We start from the raw sequence: 24,846 nt of genomic DNA, 5'->3' as shown, positions 1-24,846 counted from the left end.
AAGGCAATTGAGGTGTCCAGTTGGTGAGTCATACGCTTGCCTTTCCTCGAAACCAACCGAAAATTCCGCGTTTCGATGGCGGCGAAACACAAAAGGCACCTCTGTGCTGTGCGATGTAGTAGATATTCAATAGTACTTCTGCTCTACGTCAGCCACCGAATCTGCTCCTGCAAGACCTCAACCGAGTTGCACAAAATTGCTCCGAAGTCTTTTCTCGATTCGATGAAGTTACCGGCGTACGTTGGCACCTCGCCGATCGTGGGGTCTGCGAGGCTCCCCTTTCGCATTCAACGCTCAGGCCTCACCTCATATACGTACTAATCTTTCGCCTTTTACTAAAGATTACCGTGGGGAGGGGCACTCCAATGAGCCTATAGGCGAATTTTTGAAAGGCCTTGCCCGTTTGGGCGAGGCCTAATTTTCAAATTCAAAGAAAGACCTTTCAGCGCTTTTCTTTTCGGCAGTGGCGATCCTGGGAGCCATTTATGCGCTTGGCGCAATTGAGGTGTCCACCGTGTCATGTGCCTTTCCTTTCCTCGCCAGTGGGTACTCGCCGGCACTGTGGATCGAACCTCGCACCTTAAATATTTTTACCGGCGGATGCTCAAACCATTAGGCGTCTAGACCAGGGGTTCTCAAACTTTTTTGCTTGGAGGAACCCCAAAAGCCTCCAATAAGTTCCAGGGAACCCCCCCCCCCCCCCCCCCCCCCCCCCCGCTTTCACTTACCATCTATGTTGTCGAGTGCATTTTTTCAAAGAGAGAGTTTCAAAGTTTAAATGTTTATCGCACAGATTAATACAAATACTAATGTGATGGGTGGTACTGCTTCCCTTTTAAGAGCAAGTCAAAGCGTGGCTCAGTAGCACTCAGAGTCAGTCTCATATCAGCTGCCGGGTCAGGGCCGGTGAGGGTTCTCGCGGAACACAAGAAGACAGCCCGCGGAACCCCTGTGTTCCGCGGAACCCAGTTTGAGAACCCCTGGTCTAGACCATCGCCACCCGGCCGGGCTGCCAGTGTTATGGACCTTAGGAACGGGACCCTGGGGCGTGCCCGGAATTCCTCATGAAATAAAGTTTTCTCTCTCGTCTCGTTTACTAGACCGCGGTGACACATCCGCATTACTTTTTCTATTTGCACACAAGTCCTTGTAGAAATTTACCGTCGTTCCCGTCGATCTACTTGAAGGGACTGTGAAGACAAATTGGAGTTGTCTTGTATCGAAAGCTTTTACAAGCTAGATGAGGGCAAGAAAGTGAAATACAGATGCCTATACACTTTTTTTTACACCCTAAAGCTGTAACACTTTTGTCCTATAGCGTTATAACACACTTTGGGAGTGTTCGCTAACACCACAAGGGTATTCGAACACCCTTATGACGTTAAGGTGTTCATTAACGTCATAAGAGCGTTCATGGACACTATAAGCGTGTTTATGAAAACCATAAAGAACACTCTGGCAACCTTTTTTACACCCCCAAACAACCTTTTTTTACACCCCCAAGGGTGTAAAAAAAATTTCGAGTGATATATCACCGGCTGATTTCGTAAGTAAACTTAGTTGTGTCGACACAGCTTTTTGTGTGGATCTCAGAGGCTAAGGTGCCCCGTCTTTCATTTCAAAACGGTCACATTTCCAAATATGTGGAAAGGCGGATCACCTCTGTATTAGATCAGTGTTGTCAGCGGGCATTGACAACTTAATGCCCAACTTAATGCTCTCCGAAGGGTTCGTAGGAACATGCAATAAATTTATTCGCTGCAAAATGGCGGAAGCTACAGACAGGCTCCTTCCCCAACTTATATATACTAAGCAAGATGTTCCCGACACAATACCGCGCCACATGCCCTTGGTGCGAAGCGAGGCCAACGCTATACCACATAACATGGGAATGCGATAGAAACATGTCGTTCCACAAACACGACACACCAAGTGCGGAGCAATGGGAGAGCCGGCTCACCAGCTGCGAGCTAGAGGCCCAAAGGGCACTCATAGCACACGCAAGCGAGGTGGCCAGACTCAGTGGAGCCCTGGACTAGGGGACTACCCAAGGCTAAGGAGGCAACCTCAAGACTTGAAGAGAAGACTTGAAGACGACCTCCACCGCAGGCTAAATCTTAGAAATCAATAAAGTTTCTACTCACTCACTCACTCGCTTCAAAAATGAAAACCGGTGGATTATTCCCGAACGAAAATATTTCTCTCCCAGCAGATTGAAGCAGGCGGCCAGCTTACGTTCACCCTTGCTTCAACGCCCATTTCGTGCTAAGTTTAGACCTACGCTCTAAACGCATAGACCTGTATGCATAGGAATAAAAAGCTAGTAAACTAAGGGAGTGCACTAGAGGATAGCTTACTGCCATTTTGCTCCTTTCTGTGTAGAGTGCAGCAAATTATAACGCAATTTCAAAATGTACAGTTTTGGTCAAAAGTCCTAAGGCCACAGCGTTCACCTGCACCGAAATGAATGTTCCTAGAATGTTCCGTGTAGCGGATCATTCAAAACACAAGTAGAGCAGGAAGCTTCTCTACATCCAGTAGAAACCTTCTGCTAGCATTTCAAGATTCTTCGGTCTTTAATAGTGCCGCAATGGATCTGTTATGCGGCTGAAGGCGATCAGCCTTTGGCTTCAACACTTTTGGCCAAGGCTGTAGATCTGTGGTTGAGCGACCACAAGAGGAATTTCAGCTGACAGCACGACAGAGTGGAATCGGGGGTGTAGCTCAGAGGTAGAGCGCTCGCTTTGCATGTGAGAAGTCCCGGGTTCAAACCCCGGTACCTCCAGTGGCTTTTGCCGCTTTTTTTTCTGCCTCTTGCGGTGTTATTCTTTTTGTTACTCGTACATTGAACTTAAAAAAATGTAAACGCTTAAGCTTCTTAAGTGTGGAAGCGACAGCGTCTTGCAGCGCTGCCAGGGAGTCTACGGAACGCCATCGCTCGTTTGGCGCGACGCCTTCAAGGTGCACTAGGCCTGTTTACATGAACTCCGATAGAGTCGAGTCGAGTTTGCTTGTGTCGGGTTCATGTAAACGCTGTTGGATCGAGTAAAATAAGCGGCAGAGCGAGTCGAGTTAACTCGCCTGCAGGGGGCAGGTTAACTCGCTTGACCTGCCTTTCTAAAAGCATCCAGTCGAAGAGTCGGGTTAGCGGGAAGGGTGAGGATAAATGCGAACCTGTTTTTCGCCTGCGCCTCCGAGACAGCGGTACCGTGCCGCCATCTTGGAGGCTGCCACTGCCCTCTCCCGTTTGCACTGTTTGACGCTTGGTGTCGGTGGAGTTGACGCGGTTTCGACTCGCTAAAATTGAGTTCACGTAAACACGTAGTCGAACGAGTTGGGCTGACCTTGCTCGACTCGATCTCCTGACTCGACCCGCCGCTGTCGGGTTCATGTAAACGCCGCTACTGAAGAGGAAACTGAACTCGTCTTTTTGCCGCGGTAACTCGATCTACGCGTTCCGAGCATTCTTAAAAACTTCCAATCATTGCCCTGTGCGGCCGATTTCCCTAATTTAAATCGGATTAGCGTCCGGCTCCCGCCTTTATTTTTTTAATTCCCCGCAGATGGTTGGAGGAGTCGACCAACGCATGGAGGGCCTTTCAGGCAGCCGCAGACTACATAGTTGCAAATTAGGCCCGCGGAAATAAAAATACGCGTGGACTCTTCGCTTTCACCGATCACTACGTATCACTCCACCGATGGCAGAGCGGCAAGCGGCCGTATACGGGACTGGTTAAAAGGTTCATCCACCAGATTCCTCTTCAGTGTTTTAAGACTTTTGACCAAGAGTGTATGTACGTATACACCTCACTAGTGGGGCGCCGGTTCGCGCTTCAAATATAATCCATGTGGCCTGCAGAACGTTCCGTTTGGAATAAATCACACTGTACGCCTCGCATTAGAGAACAGTGTCACCGCTCTTGTCGGGGTGCCGCGTGAGATGCAGTAATTAGCGCGCCTCATCCGCAGCGAGTTCGAGGAATCGTCGGGGCGGCCGGGGTCGCGCGCTTCACGCGGAAGCGTCGCGTCGGGTTTCGTCTCAATTCGACCGAAGGCGAGCGGACCGCGGCGGCGTGCACTGCGCATACTGCGGCGCAAGCGCGACCTCGTTGATGGAAGAGAATGTGAACGGCGCAAAGCGTGGGGGGTTCTCTCCTTCTCCCAGCTTTGCGCAAGACGCAGAGATCTCGGTGCGGCTCTCACGGGCCATTGTGTTTTTAGGGAACGTTGCGCACTCGTCCGAAGAGAAGCCCTTCTTGTGCTTCACCCTTGGTACATTGTACGCGACAGGGGTCAATTTTCGTGTCAGTGGATGGTATTGTAGTGTGTGTAAACAGGAAACAGCATGTGAAGGTTCGCGTACACACTTTCATGTCTGTGCGTGTGCCCCTAAGATTTCCAGCGTGTTCAGGAAGGAAGACAGCGGAAGCCGCAGCAAAAATAAAACGGCAGGAAATGTGTGTACAAAGGAGCAATCCTTCCAGCATGAAGGTTGTTTGGTGGGATTACGTGCAGTCTAGAAGAGCCGTTGCCTGTTATTGTTTTCGCGAAGCAGTCGTACGTCTTAACGCGAGAGTGTTAAGGCCACCGCTCAGAGGAGAACTCGCGTCGGCTCCCATAAGTTGGAGAGAATGCGGATTGGCCGAAAAGGTAGTGACGTCACATGTGGAGCGGCGGATTTGAAGAGAGATTAAAACATCACATGAAGTGTGAATATAAGGTCGTAGCATGAATCAAACGTTATTAATTCCACATTATTAAACTGCACGTTATTAATTGAACAAATTAAGCGTACAGAAAAGAAAATTGGGGTACGATGAGAACCGAACTTATGCCACTTGGATCCCGAGTCAAACATGCGACTGCTCTAGGCCAACGCTGCACCTTCGTTCGACTTGGTGAAAGGAGGCCGTGAGTGTCTTGCCCGACAGCGTCCTTGTCTGCGAAGTGATATGCAAAAAATTGGAGGGGACACTCAAGCCCCGCCTTGAGGGTACGACGCGATAGCGTAATGGAGGCCCTGTTTCGTTTTCCTACGTAGACCAACTTGTTACTCTTTGTTCTTTATTAATCCTTCCGGGACTTTTCGCTCACGGCCAACGCCTTCGGCGCCGCGTGAGCCTGATGCTGCTGGTGCAACGCACGGTGAAACGGACGCACGCACGCACACACACACACACACACACACACACACACACACACACACGCACGCACACGCACTCATTAACGCCAAAGGATGTTTTGAACCCGCCGCGGTAGCTCAGTGGTTAAGGTGCTCGTATACTGTTTCGGGGTGCCCGGATCTGAGCCCGACCGCGCCGGCCACGTTTCGATGGAGGTAAAACGCAAAAGGCGCCTCTGTACTGTGTGATGTAGTAGATATTCAATAGCACTTCTGTTCTACGTTAGCCACAGAATCTGCTCCTGCAAGAAGTCAACCGAGTTGCACAAAATTCCTCCGAAGTCTTTGTTCGATTCGATGAGGTTACCGGCGCACGTTGGCACCTCGCCGATCATGGGGTCTGCCAGGCACCCCTTTGCTTCCAACGCTCAGGCCTCACCTCATATCCGTACTAATCTTTCGCCTTTTACTAAAGATTACCGTGGGGAGGGGCATTCCAATGCGCTTATAGGCGAATTTTTGAAAGGCCTTGCCCGTTTGGGCGAGGCCTAATTTCCAAATCCAAAGAAAGATCTAAGCGCTTTTCTTTTTCACCTAAGCTTGGTTGAGGTGTGCACTGACCTTTCGTTAGCACAATTGAGGTGTCAGTGAGTTATGTGCCATTCTTTTCTGAAAAACAACTCACACGGCCGTGTTTCGGGCGAAACGCAAAAGGCGCCCTGTATTTGTGCAATTCCAGTACACGCTAAAAACCCCAGGTGGCCGAAATTATTGTAGCGAAAGCTACATTGGCCACGATCATGGGATTTCGTTGTAGCGGTGCTCTGAGGAGGCACAGAGACCAACCTTCAGCTGTAGCCTAGCAACCGCCGCAGCTGGCGGACGCCGCGCGCTCGCCGTGAAGCTGCCGTTTCGTATGACGTCGTTGCGCTCGCCTCCGCTCGCTTCGCCAGGTGTGTCGCATGCCTGCTTTCGCTACGTATATGGTGGAATAGCCGAGCTAAGGCACTGCCAATTTTTGCGGAGACCTCCGCTATATAGACCCTGCTGCGCTCGGAGGACCCGGCCGTGCAGACCATCGCCACCGGCCGTGCTGCCAGTGTTATGGACCTCAAGAACATAAACACTTGAGTGCAGTGGGGTCGTGCGGGGATCCTGGGGCGTGCCCCGAATTCCTGTGTAAATGAAGTTTTTTTCTCTCTCTCTCTCTCCGCTATACGGCACCTCTTTCTTCCTTCACTCCCTCCTTTATCCCTTTCCTTATGGCGCGGTTCGGGTGTCCGCTGAGATATGTGACACAGTTACTGCCCAGTTCCTTTGCTCAAAAAAAAAACAATTTTCATTTTTTCATTCTCATAAATGATGTTTGATTTATGGGGCTTAACGTCCCCAAGCTACTCAGGCTATGAGAAGCGCCGTACTGAAAGGCTCCGGAAATTTCGACCACCTGGGGTTTTTTTAACGTGCACTGACATCGCACAGTACATGGGCCTCTAGAATTTCGCCCCCCATCAAAATTCGAGCTCCGCGGCCGGGATCGAACCCGCGTCTTTCGGGTCAGCAGCCGAGCACAATAACCACTGAGCCACCGTGGCGGCTACATATAAAAGATGCTATATATACAACATATATCTCTCTGCCATGAAAATATTATGGCATGTGAGCTGCGCTCGCTAAAATTGGTGAACTGGTTGTTGAGGAAAGGAAATGACGCAGTATCGGTCTCACGGGAGTGGAGGTTAATGGTCTCACATATCTCGGCGGACACCTGAACCGCGGCGTAAGGGAAGGGAGGAAGGTGGGAGTGAAAGAAGGGAGAGAGAAAGAGGTGCCGTAGTGGAGGTCTCTGGAATAATTTCGACCACCTGGATATCTTTAACGTGCACTGACATCGCACAGCACACGGGTGCCTCTTGCGTTTCGCCTCCATCGAAACGCGGCCGCCGCGGTCTGGTTCGAACCCGGGTACTCCGGCTCGGTAGACGAGCGCCTTACCACTGACCCACCGCGGCGGGTTGCATTTTCCGAACGCGCACTGCGTCCTCCCGCGTAATCCTTGGGGTGGTATCCTCCATCCATTCATCGTATCGAACTGGCAACGGGTGAAGCGTTGGCAATCTGTTTTCTGTCCACTGATCTCTGCACAATCTATGTTTCGATAAAATGGAAGCCAAATCATGTAAGGTTCGTTTATGGAAATGACTGCATTGTTATATAATACCAAGAACGCACGCGGCCGTATGTAGACCGCAAAGAGAAGATGGCGGCATATATAGGAAGAAATCTGGGCGGAAGGGTGTATCTTCAGACCGCGGCCACGCACTCACGCCTGCATGTGCACACACAGACATTGAGAGACACGAGGAAGCGAGCGACGCACGCTCTAATGGGTTCCGAGAACACCGCGAAATCAAGCGCCTCTTATGGTGGCTGTCTGTGCCACAAGGCGCGCGTCTCTCAAAGCCTCCTCGTTCACGCTGCTCGCGCGTCTAGACGGCCGCCGCGGCGGCGATTAGTTATGTGGATTACGAGTGCGAATGGTATAGCGCGCATTCATGCGTATAAACGTACACACTGGTGGCGCTCTAAATAGGGGCCGCGGCATACCGCGCGCTGTCTGTGCAGTCGCGGTATGCGTGACACGTTCCTCTCAGTTGGCCGGGGTTATTAAACCCAGTCTGCGCGCTTCACGATGTGGCTCGCGTGTTTGCGTGCATATGCGTTGCAGAGAGATGGTGCATTGTGCCCGTTTATAGCTGCTGACCATGCGTGTGACCCTCCTATATACAGACGCCCTATCTTTGCTGTTCATTGCCACGGACTTGTAGAGATACTTCTTTTTTATCCCCCCCCTGTTCTCTTTCTATTCGTTGAGGAATGAGAAAACACAGATAGGAGAAGGTGGAGAGGATGAATTCGGAGTACGCGCGTCTTGATAAGTTAGTTCAAGTTGCCTGCGGGTGCGTATATGCGTATGTGGCGCAATAGAAAAACTTGAGGTGTTCAGGTTTGGTTCGATTCACTTCTTAATTTATTCCACAAAGCCTCTCCGCTTGCCGAGTGCGTTGCGGGAAACCAACACCGACGATGCGAGATGATGCCTCTTTCTACTCCTTAATCGCCTGGGTATAATCTTAGATAAGTGCCGATAAATTATAGGATTGGTTTTACAAAACAGTAAAAGACGCTCGCATATATATGGTCCCGGACTCGTATTGCCAGGAATGTCTCTGCAGCGCAACGGGTTGAACTGTCAAAACTGGGAGATGGAAAAAGATACACCGCATATACGCCCGTTGCTGTCACGCAACGATAGATGTCGCGTATCACGCTGTGTGCGTGCGTATTGTATACCCTTCCACGGTACACTGAGTCAATCGCGACCTCCTGCGGAGATGATTTAAGTATGTCCGAGCATGCTTTTTCATTTGCACCTACCTTGAACTCTTTTCCCGCTTTTCGTATAGTGCGCCGTTTCTGTACAGCATCAGAGTGGTCGTGGCAAAGTACGCTTACTGGTGTCTTTATCCTGGAATTCATACTGACCTGCATAGAGGGGCTCCCTGATCGAATCATGAAAGGAACGGATTATCAGCTTTGCAGGCTGTATGGTTTCTGCTTTCTTTAAAATATATACGGTCTGTTCTGTAGGGAGAATGATAAGAAGAGTCAACAACGACGGGAAGAAACGGGCCTAACATCACATGGTATCGCAGGCTTTTTATGGCGCTCCGGACGCCTCCGGAGGCGAAGAGGCTTATCATCGTTTTAAGCGCAGTCTGTCATGCAGCCATCGTCTATGTTCTGAAGCGCGCAGTGACTCAATTTAGGCGTCCTGAAGCTCAGCGTGTGCGATATGTTTGCTATCAGGACAGTACGCATAAACATCGCCGAGGGCTGAAAAGAAACAAGTTCGCACGCATCATGTCCGAAATGTACGGGTCGCTTTGACAGAGAGCTTGCACAGAGACTTCGCATTGACGATTTTAACGCTGAAAGCCTACGAGCACCTCAATGTCATATCACGCACAAAACCGATATATTCGTGTGGTCAATTCGAAACAGTGCATACCGCATCGATACCTTAACGAAGAGAGCTGAACATGGTCTCATGCAGTGATGTAAGAGCCTAAAGAAAGAAAGAAAGAAAGAAAGAAAGAAAGGAAGGAAGAAAGAAAGAGAGAAAGAAGGAAAGGAAGAAAGAAAGGAAGAAAGAAAGAGAGAAAGGAAGAAAGAAAGAAAGAAAGAAAGAAAGAAAGAAAGAAAGAAAGAAAGAAAGGAAGAAAGAAAGAACGAAAGAAAGAAAGAAAGAAAGAAAGGAAGAAAGAAAGAAAGAAAGAAAGAAAGAAAGAAAGAAAGAAAGAAAGAAAGAAAGAAAGAAAGAAAGAAAGGAAGAAAGAAAGAAAGAAAGAAAGAAAGAAAGAAAGAAAAGGGAGGAAGGAAAATGTCGTACTCAAAGTCGTGCCTGTATAGCATACTTCTCTACTTAAAGTCGCACGAAGCAACCACGGTTGCGCACTGCGGCTTTCGTTCCTGATACTGATTTTTTTTTTCTCATTTTTCATAGCCAAGAGAGCCTTTTTCAATCACAAGAGAGTTATGTCTGGTTGCAGCGCGCTTTCTGAGAGGCTTCATAAAGCAGCCATGCGAAACTATATATAGGAACACTATGCGTCATTGTTTCACTCGCAAGGAATAGACATATGTCTGCAGCACTGACGTGTTATCAGTGCTTGTTGAGATGTCAGCAGAGCCATGCTTTTAGGTACATACAAAGATATACACCGTTTTGGATGCTCCCTGCCTTTGAGTCCATTTTGTTTTTAAACTTTCAGCGTCGTAAAAGGTGTACTGCGAAGTTACAGCAATGATAACGATCCAACGAGACACATCCGCGGCGTAGCGGTGTACATCTTGTAATCTGTACATTGACCTCGCTGAAAACATCAATCGCCAGTAGTATTTAGCCTAGCCCCCATCCCAAACGCAAGGCGTTAGACAGTGTTGCCAACACTGCTCGAACATTAACCGTTGGGAGCATTCTTAAGTTTTGGAAGCCGCTTCTTGGACAGTACAAGGAAAAAAAAAAAACTGAGAGACGCAACCGATAAAAAATCTTTGACCTCCCGTAGCCCGCTCTCACGGTGGTACAAGTAATACAAGTCGTATGTGCCGTAATAAGCGATCTATATTGCAGCGCCGCCGGGGTAGTTGGCGATCCGCTTACGCGGCGGAGGGTCCCGGCGCGGTTTTCGGCAGCAAGCGATGTCGTCGTCGTGGTCGTAGTGCGTCCCGCAACCGCCCTCCTTCTCTCCACCCTCCCCCTCGCCCTCTGCCCCCCGCTCCGAAACGCTCGGGCCAATGCGTCACCGCAGTGGTCCCCATCCGAATCGATTTTGTCATTACGCCGCCGCCCCGGCCTCGGCGTTATTTATGGTCCCGTAATTTGGGAGAGAGAGAGAGAAGCAGAAGGAGGGAAGGGGGGGGGGGGGGTGCAGGCAGGCTGTAGAAAAGGCTCCGAATAAAGAAGCCAGGAAAGAGGGGGGCGGGGGGGGGGGGGGGCAGGTTAGACTCTCTGCTGGCTGAGTAAAGGAAGAAGAAGAAGCCACCAGCACGGCCAGCATCATTGCGCCCTTTGTACTTGATGCTTTCCTTTCAACGTACCGATCCCTCTTGTTTTCCCCTTCGCTCCGCTCTTCTCTCTCTCTCTCTCTGGGGCTGCGTTCACGTCCCTTTCCTTCCCTCAGCTCCGCGATCATCGCTTCGCTTTTGGGCTCTGGCTGTCGAATTCTTTACATTCTTTGTTTGTTTTTCGTTTTCTATACTGGCGGATAAGGGTCGTTCACGAAATCGCGTGGCCGCTGCTCTTGGCTTCTCGTCATTGATTGTGCGGTCGTGTCTGGTTATTGTGGAGTCGTTAGCGCGGTGGGAACGAGCGAGCGGCCCCGCGCGCCCCGAGTCGCCGCGCTTATTCTCCAAAAGACGCGTGGGAGAAGAGACGCATAGGGGGTAGGCGCTGCTCCATTTTGTTCGACGGCTGTGAACTGTGTGTAGTCGGAGTTGGGTATGAATTCTTGACGTGTAAAAAGGACATTGTTTCAAGCCGATGCTGCTGGATCACACGGTGCAAAATGCTCTCTCTCACTCACTCACTCACTCACTCACTCACTCACTCACTCACTCACACACACACACACACACACACACACACACACACACACACACACACACACACACACACACACACGCACACACACACACACACACACTCACTCACACACACACACACTCTCTCTCTCTCAAACTCTGTCTCACACTCACTCACTCTCGCTCTCACTCGCTCACACACGTACACGCACACTCTCTCTCTTTCTCACTCACTCACACACGCATACGCACTCATACACTCGCACACTCACTCACACTCACATTGACCTCGTCAAGCGCGTTCGGCACGAGACAGATTTCTGCCGGCGGAAAAATAAATGACGTCGTCAGTGCTTCTAGCCAATAGAAATCCAAAGAGGAAGATCCGCTCTCCCGTCAGCGTCCACAGCGACTGGTCAGCGCACGGTGACTGGATTACGTCACAGCGCCGAAATGATTTTTTTTTTCCCCCAGACTCGCGTCCCGTAAACGTTTGACTCCAGTAATGTTGAAAGGAGAGTACTAGTAAGGCGTAGCTCTGGGCGAGTTGATTGGCACACCATACTGACAAACGCGCGCTGAAAACACACGGACCAGTGAATGCGGCAGACGATCGCTTGTCCGTCGATCGTCTTCACTCGCCCGTGTGTTTTCTGTGCGCGACTGCAAACAACTTCGTACAGTTTTCGTTCTCAGCAAAAATCGGTTCTGGAGCGCTCTTTTCGGGTATGCATTAATATCTGCCCGACAGCGAAAGACGCATTTATTGCTGAGAACTCTACGCCTACATCAAGAAGAACTCCGTACCCGGCCTCCGGGGTCACACAGAGAAAAATATGTCGACGCACCGTTTAATTTATTGCGAAATTAGCCGATGGCGATGGCACCTGTATTCCATTTTTTTTGTTTTTATAGCTTATTATAAAAGCCGCATTTTCAGTGTGAGTAATTTCTTCGTCATTATATAACGCGGTGATTATCGATGCAGGCCAACTTTAATTTGTACGCAGTGTCCCATTAAACCCTCCTTACCATAACATATTTAGTGAGCCTTTTTTAATTTTTTTTAAACTTGTGCTCGTCCTCCGGGCTTTTTCTCAGACTTGCCCTGGTCACTGCTCACATTGTTGCCAGTGTAGGTTCTGCGAACAAGGCATGCACTGGTAGGGCCACTAGATCTCCCGGAGTAGGCTGCAGACGAAGGGCTGGGCACCGCATATAGAATCGGTGGAATTTTCGCGCGATCTTAGAAGAGGAGTTGCAAACCAAAAGGCGTGAAAGATGAGTACACGGGTGCTCTTCACCTTGTGCAGATTTAGTGCACACTCCAAACAGGAATACGCCTATGTATGGGTGTAAAAAGAGAGTAAACTGTCCTCTAGCACACTCCCATTTATAAAAGGGACTTTCGCTAAAGTACAGTTTGCTCCCATTTTACTCCGTCCTGTTTGGAGTGATGCATCAGGGGTGTCGTAAGTGTCCCACTGTACACGGCTAAGAAACTAACCCTGGTTACTTTCGGTAAATACGGTTCGTATGCTGTGCTGGCCACAGCACTGAAATGGCCCAAATGTTGAGTAGCAAATTGTCCGATGTATGTGCGGTATTTCACTGATACAATGAAAATATTATCATTGTAGCCCCAGTTACGTCCACTTTGAGGGAAAGGCTTCCGCCGTTCAATTCTAATTAGACCTGTCGTGTGCAGGCTGGCGCCACTCTATATTGCAACGTTATAGCAGCAGCATAAGCCGATCAGGTGCCCTGCCTAATGCACCTAGCTTTCAAAGCTTTTAGCGCAGTATTGTTTTGCCACGACAGGCATAGCCAACGACACAATAGCGTTGAAACTATGCTTCAGCTTTATCCTTTACTGCCACCCTCCGTCTGTTTTTCATAACACTGGGAATAAAATTGATTCCTCTTTTATTTTTAAGAAAGGAGTGCGAATAAAAAAAACGAGAGAAGAAGAATGCAGGGCACATGCATAAGGGCCGTATGTGTTTGTCGTGTCGTTTTAGCCTGCTCCTTCCTTAGACCATAAGCACGTCAGAGCAATTTCCCAAATTTTTACGCTTCTTCGAAATCACGAACCCTTGCCATATGTTCACTGGTATGCTTTGGTTTGGTTCTTTGTTAATCGATGCTATATGGCTCAAACTTTCAAAGCGCAGTATTGTTTTGCCAGGCAAATTAGAGTAGTTTTGAGCATATTTACTTGAAAAAAGACTTGTCCTATCTTGGCCTCCTTCGTGTACAAAAAATCACGTGACGTACTTATATCAGCGGCGACGTATGTCAGAGCTATATTACTTTCATAGCACTGCGCTTGTGCGGCTGCCTGCTCTGTCTTATTATGGCGTTTGATGCAGTATTTCATACACAAAGGAACCAAACTTCTGGAAATTCTATATATATATAGCGAAGTACGCTTCGTTAAAGGAAACATTTGTTTGGCTCGACGTTTCGATCGGAACACCGATCTCTTTAAAAAGATCGGTCTTCCGATGTGAACGCGGCCTGTTACGTCGACGACGGGAAACAGCTGCTCCCGAGGCAGCTGCTTTCCACTGTGCAATTGTGACAATTCCTCTCGAGCACGACAACCTGTGCCCCTTTATTGCCTCGTTTTTCCTATCCTGAACCGGTCGCCTTCCTCCTTTGAAACCTCCGGCCTCCAATCATTCCAGTCCTCCTCTCCTCTCCTAACTCCTGTCGTCCCACGCTGTGTCTTGCGGCAGTCGATGCGAATCCTTACATACTGATGAACTCGAATGTTTAAAGCTGCGGGTTATACGTTGTCTCAACATTAAGTTTCGAGACACCTTAAAGGGGCGCTCAGGACAAATTGAACTTGAAAGAGGCAGTCTTCACTTAAAACGGAACTTTTGTAATCTGGAAAATAAAAACAACAACAATGAAATACAGGTACCTTCAACACCGGTCACTTTCGCAAGCAAACTCAGGTGTTATCGAGACCATTTTGTCGTGCGGATCTCTGAGGTTAGGCTACAGTGCCGTTCATTTCCAAACGGTGATCACGGAGTCCGTTTCGGTCTTGACGTCACGTATTTATATCGAGCTGAGGGGAACAAAACAAACATTCCAGTTTTAAATCCAATTTCCACAGCAAAAAAAAAAAAAAAAAGACGCGTGTTTTCGTATAGAATGACTATGCACGTAAATCCATAAAGAGCGATTTGAATTTTACTAAATCCACAACTTGGAATGGCGTTATATCCTCAGCATTCATCAAAAGCGCTGTTCGATTTCACTGGATGAAAGACCAGTTAAATCGAGCTTTATGTTTATCATTGCTATTGTATAGAGCTGAACAACTGCCGAAAATCAACCAATCCCGAAATCCGCTAAGCCTTTCAGCCATATAGGGCCCCGGTAGACAAGTTGAGGCTTCGTATTGCATTCATCTGCGGCTAAAGCTTTATTAAAAAATGTCCTGTGCAGCGACTACTAAACGGTGGTGAAGCGAATAGTGGGCTTTCTCTGACTCCTTTGCGATCCCCACTGTCGGTCGGCTTGAGGTATACGCCCGCTATTTGTCCAACTGGGCACTTGCGTCTTAATGCAGACCCACAAGCCGAAACGCGCGCTTCGGTTTTTGCGCGCGTGCGCTGGCATCCGATCGTTTATTTATGTGTGCAAGCCAAAGGTGTCCCCGTTCTAAAACATTATTTTAGTGTCCAGCAGTGGCAGTAGTTCGTGCAGTCACGTGACAGGTTTTAACGCAGTTACGTTATTTATTTATTTTATTTATTTACATATACTGCAGCCCCGATGGGGCTATAGACGCTTTACAGCGGCGTATCATGGGGGCTGCCATCTTTGATCACGTGATCACGCCGCCATTACTCGCCTCCTGACCGCGCTCGGCGCGCGCCTCGTCGCGACGGCTGCTGCGCCAGATGTTTCGGTTCCGCAGGCAGTGTTTCGGCTGATACGGTTGTAAAGGAGCGGGAAGACGACACTGTGGTTGGTCCGAAGCTTCGAAAGACATGCGAAAACCCCAATTAGATCAATTTAGGCGTGAAAACGTTATCGGGCTTCATGTCGCGAAGAGCCGCTGAGCTCTCCGCCTCTTCGAGGCAACGGGTGGATAGCCTGAATGCCGCTGAAGGCTTTGCTTAATATTTTTTATTGATATTATCTAAAACAGCAATGTTTAATGACCCTGCGGCTGCGCAGGTCGTTGTCGTATTGTGTACATGCATGCGGAGACTGCTCTAAAACGCTCACATGCACATCGTACTCATTTGTTTGCAAACCTGTTAAAGGTGAATAGGAAGCCTAAAATATTTTCTGTTGGTTTGCTAAACAAAGGAAGGCGACAAAAATAAATAAAACAAATGTTACCCAATCATGTAAGCAGTACCATGCATCAAGCAGCCTTCACAAGCTTGCATGCAATCGTTTACAAGGATTCCGCGATATAATTGTTATAACGCGCGCATGGCAGAGCGTTCACAACAAGAAGTTCACAATTATGTCAGCCTCACATAGTATAAAATTGTGGTACGCTCCATGCTCGATATGCGGACATGATGATGCTCGAGGTCTCGTTGGTTATAAGTAATCAGCCGGTTCTAGTGACTCTCTCGCATGGATCGCGAGGAAGTGACAACCGCAGAGCACAGCAGCCGTAACGCAAATGCTTTATTCCGATTGTGGTCCACGAAAACCGCGCTACTTGGAGCGAAGTTCAACAGTAGCACCAAGACGGTGTGTAATACACGAACTGACGGTAAGCGTTGTCCGCTCGCACGGCTATACACTGCACAATATGCAGTAGCGGTATAGGAGCGTAAGTCGTTTTTTTTTGTGACGTTTCGGTGGCGGGACAGCTTGTTCATGCGGCTATGTTGCGCACTTACCCCCGCAGATTTTCCAAGATCGAGACATTTCCTTCTATATTCGCTGTCTAGCGCTGGCGAACATGTGTGTTGCGTTCGCCCCTTCGGAAAGGGTGGATGTCCAACGGGCGCGAACAGGGGCAGTACGTCCTTGTGCAGTTCGGTTCCGTGAAGCTCGCAAACGATCGCGTCCCGCCCCTTTAACTGTTTGTTGCAATTCTTGCAATCCACAACAGAGCATGTATTTTCTTTTTCCACATTTCCACTGCTGCGTCGAGGCACACACGCCGGCGACTTACGAGGAAAGTAATGGCGCCGTGTTCCGAGCGCACCTGTGGCGCCATCTGGTCTCAAACGGAAGAATTGCGCGCTGTAAACGGTCTATTGCAGGAGTGGGGGGAAGAAAAAAAAAAGGCAGAGAGGGACAACATATTCAGAAGTGAACACCATTAAAATACAGAACAGAAATGGAACAGACTAATCACAGATTTGCAACAACATTGAAAAATAGGTTTGGTTCCAGGGAGCGTATATCACCGGGTAAAGAATTCCATCGTTCGATAACACGAGGAAAAAAACTAAATTTGTACATATCAGTGCGCGCGTGAATGGGTGTTACATTCAAAGGGTGGTAGCTCCTTGCAGATGAAGATGCTGAAAAATGCAAATACTCAGACAGTGAAGCAAAGCGGGATGAATTAACAATACCATGAAAATATTTTAAACACTCATTGTCGCGGCGGGTACAAAGGAGGGAAAGGCCTATGGCAGGAAGAGTGGATGAAGGTGAAAAATGTCTGTCATACCGTCGGCAAATAAACCGTACTGCTTTCCTTTGGACGGATTCCAGCTTACTGATATCGCACTGTTTATGAGGATTCCAGATTATTGACCCATACTCCAAAAGTGGACGAATTAAAGCTTTGTATGTTACCAGTTTAGTTTCTTGTGGGGCAACACTTAGAAACAAGGCCCCCGTTGTTCAGAAAATCCGGCGTCGTCGACGTCATCGTCAGCGTCGTCGGGGTTGTGAACGAAGAACAGGATGGCGTATAGGGTGGTCCAGGTGGCCACCTCCTGGAGAAACAACTCAGGTGTACCACCTAGGTGATGTGAAATTGTGACGTCATCATAACCCGTCCACCGTGGAAGGTAACTGATCACGAGAGGTTGCTCTGAAGAACAGCTTGGGTCGCCCAAGCCCCGCCTGTGGCAGCACCTTCCATCTCAGGACAGTGGCGCCCCCCTTAACCGCTGCACTATTGCGCCAAGAGTGGTGTGAGTACTCCCAGGAATCTTCGAATGTTAAGTAGAGAATGATCAAGTCTGCATATATGTGCATGGACTCATTAACACTATTGCGTCGAGTATCCCCTCCAGTTTTTCAGGTTGCCCTTTAGTATCGGTGATTTCACTTTAGCTGCCGCGCATGCATTATTAAGCCTTATTATTATTGAGCATCCACGTTTGTGCGCGTTTTTTCGAGCCTTGCTCTCTTCCCGTCGCCTAGGACCACGGCTTCTATTGTGCCAAAGAGCTCGTCATAATAACTCGCAGGGAAAACTGGCTCCACCTCATCCACCACGGAAATGTCGGGCAGTGCTCTCTTCGTATTTTACTTGGGTCGTGTCAAGCCGAAGTCATCGGTTGTGTTGCGCGGATTCATAGCTGCGCCGCGATTCTATCTGCGCATATCATGTTCTTAGGGCGTGTTTACTTCTTCAGTAAATTTAACGCGATTCATTGCTTCGTGTTAGGCTCATATATGGAGACCATCAAAGCACATCTTGAAAGTACACGTCGAGGAAAGTCGCTGTTACAAGTGAATCCACATTTTGTGCCGAACTCTATATAGCCAAGTCAGACATAAAGTGCGCACTTCCCGGTATTTCTGTTCGTACTCATAGTGGACGAACGAACACAGCGCTCGCCTTCTTTCGGTAACTTTGAGAAACTCTGCAGCGCAGCCTCTTTTCTTCCCTCACACAAAGATCAGCCATCGAAGGCTGGCCGGTCGGGGCATCTCGCATACAAGAATTGGCGAAAGTGCGCTGTGATTGAGGAGGCACAAAGCTCGAGAGAGACATGCTTCCGAGAACCTGCCTGAGTTCGTTAGCAGCTGACTGCTTCGATACATCTCGAACCCTGCTCGCCTGTGTCAGCGAGACCTCTCATTTTCTCCGAGGGAATAGGTCAGTAGGCGCAAAGGCACGCATTGGCAATTAGCAGCTCACCCCCTACCGCGGTGTCAAGTATCCAGCAAAAGCGCGGTGTCAGTCGCCGCAAGGCCGCCGCAAAAGGGCGTGGCGGAATCTGCGCTCTGCCGAGGGTGTATACGTACAACATATATACATAAATAGATACAATATGTACGTATATACAACCCGCGCAGCAGAAATTATGTACACCGCTTCGGGAAAACGCGAGAAGGCGCGAAACTCAACCGTCGCCGGCAGCCTTTCCGCTTGCGCTTCGTAGTCTAGAGCGGCGAATGATCGGCGATTAGGCGGCGTCAGCTCCCGTCAGCACTCCTACCGATCGACGACGGAAACGCGGCCGACGGCGGCGTAAACGAGTGTAGCGCGAAGCTCACGCACACACACACACACACAAACACACACACGTAACACCGCTGTGCTCACGCGCTAAAGCGCGCGGACCACACATCAGTCAGCCGAATCAACCGCCCCGCGCGCCCGCGTCTGTCTACGCGGCGGTGGATGTTATCGAGCGGGCCGCCGCTTGGCTACGGCCGCAACGCCCCCCCCCCCCCTTCCTCCCCCCCCCCCCCCTCTCTAACTGTTCTGTCTCGTCTACCTCACATAGAGTTGCGTGCAGCGAAGACCAAGACAAAAACGAGGTCGTGTGAGTTGCGACACAATGTAGGGAACTTAAAACTACGCGGCATGTTCATGTATAATGCATGTTGTTACCTACACTGGCGGTGACTGCTGGCTCTCGACCCTCCATAATTCGCATCGACTCGAATTATAAGGAGCTAGAATTAAGGGGTGGGCTTGTAGTGACGGGACCAAAGCGAAAGTGAATTCGAGTAAACCGAAACTTCGCATTAAGCGAGTTACAGTCAGTGAGGTCCCACTTTTTTCCTTCTTGAAACTTGTCTAAAGGTTATGCTTCGTGTAGAGGGAGTAAGCTGGGGATGCCACTACTCGTGATTTTGGGTGCTAGACTGCGCCACCTATAACGGCTGCGCTCAGGTAAGGGTCTCGGAGGATGTCGCGAAGAAACGACACATAAAGACTGTGGACTGGAGCGTGTTTTTCTGAGCCCGCGGAATGTACAGCTTAGTTGAACCTCGCTATAACGAAGTTGAAGGGGCCCGGCGATCACTTCGTTACAGCCGTAGCTTCGTTATAGCCCGTGAATTGGCCGAGAGACCAAGCTAGGGAATTGTCATTCCTTCGTTATATTCGTTATTTCCTTACAAACCGTTTCGTTATAACGAGGTTCGACTATACATAAACGGACAGGCCGTATGTCTGTGCCGCATCCAGGGAAAACAACAACAAAAAAGCTGCACCGAACTTAATGACATCGAACACCACACACGCGCTCTCTCCCACAGCCGCATACTCTCGGCCACCGGCTTCACCGCTGCATCTCGCGGACGCGCGGAGGCGCGCCTCTCCGTCGGAGCTCGTCCAGCTCAATGGGCTTCGTGCCGCGCACTCGCGAAGCGCGTGTAATAGAAACGAGCCTTCCAGAAAAGAAAAAAATAATAAAGAAAGAAGGGGTGGTAAAAGAATAACCCAAAGTGGGGAGAGAAGGGGGCGGCTGTAAATTACGCCGTATATGCGGACCGGTAATTACAGCTGGCGCGGCTGCGAGAACGCGCGCTCCGTGGCTGCGCCGATCGCTGCTCTACGGCATGCTTCGGGCTTGCTGCTGGTACGAAGCCCGAGCTAGCCTACCTGCCAGCTTGCCTGCGATGTTGACCTTCTCCGGAGCGGTGTGTGTTCTTGTGCGTGCGTCTGTACTGCTACTACATGTTGTTGAATGCGCGCCTGTGTGTGCGTGAGTGCGTGCATGCGCGTAGATCGTGGCGCGTTCGGCGAAGGAACTGATGGTTGCGGGCCGCGCGATTCTTACGGCGGGCGTCGAGGAGGGGACCAAGCTATAACTCACGGCGATAAGCTTCCCCGATGGCCGTTCTGGCCTGGCTGGCTGGCGAACGCTTAATCAATCGCTGTGGCAAAACGCGATCAGGCGCCCGCTGGGTGGTCCGTCAGGCTGGCTCTGTGGCGCGAGAGGCTGTGTAGCTGCTGGCGCGCGCGCGAGAACGTGAGCTTTGGCCGCGGGAAGTGTACACGTCTCTATACACGCAGCCTGGGAGAAGGCTGGGCGGGAGGAGGGGAAGACCTGGCATGGTATACATGTAGCTCCTCGCACTCCGCCTGTTCCGGTGGCTTGTTTGCACTGTATACTATACGCGTATCTTTGTTTATATACTAGTGTATGTGTGTGTACTTGACGATTGTGAGCGCGGAGGCTGTATCTCAACGAGTGTTGACTTTTCGCGCCCATTTCTAGTCAGCGCTGCGTATGTACTACGTACGAGTGTTTCGGGCGCGCACTCGTTGTTCTATGGCGACGTATTCACGGGGTCGTATGGGCGCGAAGAATTCATTACTGCGCTCTGCGAGTACGCGATGGTAGAAGAGCGATAACTTGCGAGCCCATGACGTGGCAGAAGCCAGGAAGGCACGGAGCTTGGGAATAATAAGCCAATGGATGATTAGAGTAATGTTGGAAGGTTTGTGTGTGCACCGCGGGTGTGCACACATACCTTTTATTTAGAAATATTCACTCTGGTGAGGGTGTGGACATAAGCTTAAGGTGCCTCAAGTGGAGGAGGTGGTGCTAGGCATCAAGAACCTTAATTTGCCGTACAAAGTAGCTCTGTAGCCATGTGTGGAGTCACTTTTTCGTATCGAACAACTCCTACGAGCCTTAGACTACATCAAGCACTGCGTATATGCAAAAACAGCAAGATGAACACGTGCTCCAGTTCTTTCCTTCCTGTACGTACACGAAGCTTGCATTGTTATCCGCTGATCGAGATGCTTCAGCGAGATGCCATCAAGAGTGGTTGGAATGGTATACGAGTTCGCGAAAAAGAAAAAAAAAAGGCCTTCAATCGGGCTACGCCAAGTACATGCTGTAATCGGTGCTGGTTATATCTGCATCTGTGCAGCATTACATGTGCAGAAATACAGTGCATTTGGGATGGGGCCTCTCAAATTGGCCCGCAATTACCGCTTCTTACCTGGAAACAGGGAAGAAAAAGACTTGGCCCACCCCGTATATGTTAAAACGGTGCAGTATAACGCTTATCGCGTCTCCTCTATCAAAGAGCAACACAAAGAACGGACCCATGTGCGCATTGTTTTAGCATGCATCCTTTTAAAAGTCGCTTAGCCGTCATTTCTCGTATACCGGGCTGTCAACCACTGCGGTGGCGTCCAAAGCTGCTCACTTGGTGTGCGTACAGAAGCAACCAAGTAAGCTGCACGTGAAACTATTAGTGGACGACGTCGACTATCCGTCAGTGAATGGCTCAGAAAGAAAAAAAAAGCCAAAAGGAAGAGGAAATTAACGGTGGGTTACGCCAGAAGACTGGCAATTTCGTAATCCGCAAGCATACGTGCTTCCATACCGCGTCTCTGTAGCACTTTAGTAGCACCACCAACAATCGTCGAGAGAGGGCCAAGCGTGCTGGCTGAATACAAAAAACGCGTTGGTTGATAGGGCGTGGTTATACAGCCGAGAAACGAAGGGTTTCAGCGGCTACGCAGGCACATGCGCTTGTCGAGGTGGTCGGAAGGAGGGAAAGAACGAAAATCAAAGCAAGGTATACCACTAAACACTCCTCTCCCCCCCCCCCCCCCCCTCCCGCCTCAATCCTCTCTGTGTATGATGCAATCGAGCCATAAATTCTGCTTGACAGCTCCCATTTGCAGCATTTAAGTAGCTACGCGCACAGCTGTGGGGCCTCTTGCTAAACCTATACACAACGCCCAATATTTCAATGGCTCGTCTACGGGTTTATTAAGACGTTAGCAGTACGCGCGTCTATCGACGGGACAAAGCGTTTACTTTAAGAGAGAGGGGCGGAGGGGGTGGGGAACGATTATTACGCGCGCATGATTGTTCTCTCGAGCTCCGGGATGATATGATTGGGCCCACTTCGAAGAAGAGGAGTGGCAAGCATGGTTTTTGCGGATTCTTCGCTTTCCGAGCTACTGCTCATCTTCCAATGCTCACGGGTGAGGGTGCACGTTCTCTCGCCCGCCATGTCATGGATATAAAAAAAAAGAACACCGCGTATCTCCTCACGATGTTGGGGATTATTATATCGCTCCAGTTTCGCATCGCGTACTGGAGCTTTTTGTGCATGTGTATACATTGTTGATGCTCGCTACATGCATGGCCGGTTTAAGGCCAATGGAGCTGCTTAGGAGCAGTCACGAGGCTCCTCGGGATGAAGAGTCAGTTTTCCACACTGCGTGCATATATAGTATAAAGCCGTACAGCGCGCATCCGTTATTAATGCGATATGTAGGCATAGTATATGCAATGAGTAAACGATGTCCTATCTATGCGTCGTTAGGGTCAATTTGTAAGGACTCTAACTAGCTCGCCAGATTCCTTTCCAGTAGTAAAAAGATGACGCGGATTTTACTTTAATAACTTTGTTTTGTACTAAAGCTGCAAGAGTGCCATGTTCGATATCAGAGAACACTCAAGGTTTTTGTTAACAGTCAGTCAAGGGCGAATTTTTAGTGATGGCAAAAAAGTTTACATCGGAAAACCATGTTCAACCCTACTGTTTCGACTAAAAAAGTCCAAGACGTATAGGATTCAAATCGGACCTCACCCTCCAACCTGTTCCTCCGACAGTGACCCCATAAATGCGCCCCCTAAAATCAGTCAATAAATTGATTTGTTCTTGCAAAAGAAGTTCTTGGATGTAAGTATTTTGGAACAGTTCTACCGTAAGTGCAGTGTATGCTGTTGTACTTGTCGGTCTCTTGTCTTTCCAACAGAGCTGGCTTTTTCGTGCCGACATAACCTGCCTTGTCGTGACTCCTGAGCGTGCCGGCTCTGTCGCGACGACAAGAGACTGGGTAATACTACAGAAAAGGCTGTTTCTTAGTCGATGGGGCAGACATTTTTTGTCCTGTGTTGGGACACACTAATTAGACATTGCAGAGAGGGGATTTTAGACATCTACAGCGTCTCGACGTTTCTCTTATGCAAATACATTTTTGTTCATCGCCTATCCATCACCTATCCATCGTCTATTATGCCAAGTAGTCAATTCCTTTATAAAAATGGTCTATAGGCTGTCTGTAGACTTCTTACAGACTCTATTGCCTTCCTATAGATATTTCCTTTTGTATATTCATAGTCAAAACATTGTATATAGACGAAAGTCTGCTAAAAGTGTATGGTCGTCAATCTATAGATTGCCTATAGACTGTCTATAGATGTTGTATTGCATATTGACTAGTCTATAAGATTTTCTATAGTCTGTAGACTTTATAGACAAAAGGCTATGGACAGTCTATAGGCCATCTAAAGTAAATTTTGTTAGGGAAAGCACCACACGACGGTCGTGTGACAAAATAAATTGCCCATTTAACACACAGCGTAGATTCGTAGCTATGTGCAACCACTAATGCGGTAAGCGCGATGGTGTCGTATAGGAGGGCGTTCTATATGGCATTGCCGGGCGTTTTAATTTCCTTTTGTCGGATCTCATCGTATGGGCCATAGGCAGTTTCAACGGCGGTCTGCATGACTTTCGGATTCCAGGCAAATAAAAAAAAACGGTATTGCGAAAACTCGAAAACAAAGAAGATGGTAATGAATACCTCATCGTGGGCGCTATACATCGTCCCCCTTGCATACATTACGTGTTCTTTAGCGCTTTTCTCGCAAGAGGTAATTAACAAAAAAAGGACACAGTAAGGAAGAACAACACTTATTCAGTAGAAACGCCGCCGAAGGTGCCATTCATGGAAACAACCCCTTATCTGCTAACGAACGCGCGTATACGTAATATATGAACGCAGTTATTCGCAGTCCCTGCATGCACGGCCATTACGAATCGGCGCGACGAGCGCGTAAGAAAAAGCAGTATATTTTTCGCGGCGCCGGCCGGCGCGTCACGGTTGCTCGCCTCGCACCGGTGGCGTCGCGGCAGCTTGCGCCGCCCCTTTCTGCCATCAGATGCAGTACGTGCCTCTCTCGTCGCAACGAAGCCCTCGGAGGCAGTCCTCGTGACCACCGGGCGTTGAGAATACGCCGCGAAAAAAAGAATAAAAAGAAAGGAAGAGCGCAACGAGATCTCCAACTGTGAAGCGAGTAAACGAAGAGCAAAGCAAAGTGTAAAAGAAGAGTCAAACAAAAAGAGTACAAAGAGGAATAAAGTGAAAAAGAGTATGAGAGGTGTAAAAAGAAAAGGAGTAAAAGAGGAGTAAGAGAGTAAAAAGAGTAAACAGTCCGCGTACAGACGGTGACTGCTGCGACGACGCGCCGCCAGTGACGCGCTCCTCTCCCTTCTCCCTCCTCTTCTTCAGCACAGGCAGAGTCTAGCACTGCGTTTTCATATAGGCCGGCCGGGTACCTCCTTATATAATTTCTGTTCGCACGGCGACACATAATGGCGGCTTCGTGCGAGCA

The 24,846-nt window shown here is 49.2% G+C and overlaps 1 protein-coding gene and 3 non-coding genes across 5 annotated transcripts in view; all 4 read left to right on the top strand.

The window, feature by feature from the left end:
* LOC149363899 (uncharacterized) overlaps positions 1-24,846 on the top strand; it is a 135,178-nt gene that overhangs the window by 12,167 nt on the left and 98,165 nt on the right. The gene's annotated exons all lie outside the window — the stretch shown is intronic.
* Positions 291-411, top strand: LOC149363902 (U5 spliceosomal RNA). The gene has a single exon (XR_016289282.1). It is a non-coding gene; the product is annotated as a U5 spliceosomal RNA (small nuclear RNA).
* On the top strand, positions 2,714-2,785 carry TRNAA-UGC (transfer RNA alanine (anticodon UGC)). Its single transcript has one exon. It is a non-coding gene; the product is annotated as a tRNA-Ala (tRNA).
* LOC149363900 (U5 spliceosomal RNA) lies at positions 5,547-5,667 on the top strand. Its single transcript, XR_016289293.1, has one exon. It is a non-coding gene; the product is annotated as a U5 spliceosomal RNA (small nuclear RNA).

Source organism: Amblyomma mixtum, chromosome 2 (genome assembly GCF_055824585.1).
Source record: "Amblyomma mixtum isolate Tamu chromosome 2, ASM5582458v1, whole genome shotgun sequence".
Lineage (NCBI taxonomy): Eukaryota > Metazoa > Arthropoda > Arachnida > Ixodida > Ixodidae > Amblyomma > Amblyomma mixtum.
This window is presented reverse-complemented; position numbering and strand designations above follow the sequence as displayed.